General features: G+C 33.3%; 1 protein-coding gene across 1 annotated transcript in view; it reads left to right on the top strand.

Moving 5' to 3' along the window:
• KCND2 (potassium channel, voltage gated Shal related subfamily D, member 2) overlaps window positions 1-2,166 on the top strand; it is a 510,562-nt gene that overhangs the window by 299,351 nt on the left and 209,045 nt on the right. The window lies entirely within an intron of this gene.

Genomic DNA, 2,166 nt, shown 5'->3' with positions numbered 1-2,166 from the left:
TGTTCCTTTTATCTTTCCTTTTTAAGCAAGGAGTGCATTGCCCATATAAGCAGCTACTCTGCAAAAAGTTTGGATATTTGTTTTCAGCCAATCTGTCTTCTGAATAGTAGCTATTATTGGACAAACTGACTGTCATCCATTTCTGATAACAACCTGAATTTTCAGCAATTATTATCTTCTATGAATTTTTTGATTATGTGTGTGATTGGAATAGACCATGGCCCTAACCAACTCGTCCAGAAAATTGTGAGAGAATAGACATGGAGATGACTACATGACTCCTGAGAAAGCAAATATTGATGATTACTGTCTGCTTCCATGACCAACTTGAATTATGAGTTCTGACAAGAAAAAACATTAGAATTAATGGGAAAATGTTTATTCCTCTCTGAAGAGGTTACCAAGAAAAAATGAAGATGTTTTTATTGAGACAGGAGCATACTATAGAAAACAAATTTCTTAAAAGAGATAAGGTTATATGTTAAGGCAAGTTATAATAGATAGGAGCAGCAGGAAGCAAGACAGAAAGGTAACTACAGCTGAGAAGAGAGGATTAATAGAAGTTATAAATGGCTCATGCTCGGATTACACTATGTGAGATATAGAATCTTATCTTGTGCATAGTTTTCAGCAAAGCTGTCATTTAATTTACATCTGCACTGTAAGATTTTATTCCCTAAAATGGAGTTATGAGAAATACTATCATCACTAAAATATCTTACTTATTTTATCCCAAATTGAAAATTATCAAAGAGTTTTAAAAGTACAACCATTCATAAATTAATAATCATTATGCAATCACAGGATTCTGGAACTGTTTTCATTAGGGATTATAATTAACCTAAAATTTGCAGTGGACTCTTGACCTTGGGCTTGCAATTGGTTGATTCTTAAAAATGTATGAATTATGGCTACAACTGCAACAATAGTTCAACCACAATCAAATTCTCATGGCATATTTTGCTCTTTGATCTTGGGCATAATTTCTGACCTTGGTAATCATTACACGTTTTCCCACAAATTCATTCTCAATGACTTTTGCTCATTTCTTAATTCTTCAGTGACTGAAAAAGCTAATTCATTAATGTGGGAGTTCAAAATCACCTGGTTTTCTTGGGAAATCAAGTGATAAGAGATGATAAGAGTTACTGAGTCTAAGACTGCTGAGAATTCCCTTATTTTACCTTGGAAATAAGTGCAAGTCTGAATATTAAAAAATGGAGTTAACTTCTACTTAGGGAAAACCTCTGAGAATATTCAGGACTAATAGTTCCTTCATGCTCCTGAAAACGACTTTAGAGATCTTTTCACATTTCTATAAACTCCTTCACTCTCCTCTTCTCTTATATATTCGAACAAACATTGCCATAGGTGTAAATATGTAGATTCTAATCCTAAAACATGTATTTCAAAGGAAAAATGTCTTGCAAAGGAACTTTATTTGTGCTGTCATCATGTGCAGAAATTACTTCTGTTTCCCACCCATCAATCTCAGCCATTCTTTGTGCCTACCACTGCAGTAGATACGTTCTGAGAATGAGATAGTACAAGATGAAACAAGGCAGATGTCTGTCTTCTCAGTCTAATATCATTGATGCTAAGCCAGGTCCCATAGAAAAGATTGAAGAGCCTCAAATTATATGGAGTTATTTGAGTATTAAAGTATGCCTTATTGAGAAATAACAAAGTGAGGATTGAATATCTGGAGAAAGGTTTCCATTATGTAAATTATATGAGTAAAATCATATTTTCTCATTCTGTAAAACTTTATTCTTACAGATGAAATAGATCCCAGGTCAGCAATGAAAGTTGTTCAGGGAAAAGAATTGGAACAATCTCTGTGATAAATCAGTCATATATAAATAAAACTTTTCTTCATTTTTAATTTTTCTCATTGATCTGATTTCAATTCTAGGCATACTCTGTGTATCTCTTGTTGCAGATAGCAGGTCAGCCAGCAGAGAGTTGGTAGACCACGAAATGTGATGTAGGGTCTAACAAGCATGACTTTAAAAAACAAGATAGAGTTTATGGGTGTTGAAGCAATTTTAAAAAAATATTTGGAGGGAGTTATAGAGAAAATGCCATTCTGAAAATAAATGAAAAATATGGCATAACTTCTCATTCAGTGACTGTTGTTCAAAAAAAAAGAAGAGGAAACCCGAT

The sequence above is a fragment of the Mandrillus leucophaeus genome, unplaced genomic scaffold, assembly GCF_000951045.1.
Source record: "Mandrillus leucophaeus isolate KB7577 unplaced genomic scaffold, Mleu.le_1.0 Scaffold5, whole genome shotgun sequence".
NCBI classification, from domain to species: Eukaryota; Metazoa; Chordata; class Mammalia; order Primates; family Cercopithecidae; genus Mandrillus; species Mandrillus leucophaeus.
The sequence above is the reverse complement of the archived record's forward strand: the minus strand, read 5'-3'. Positions and strand labels throughout refer to the sequence as shown.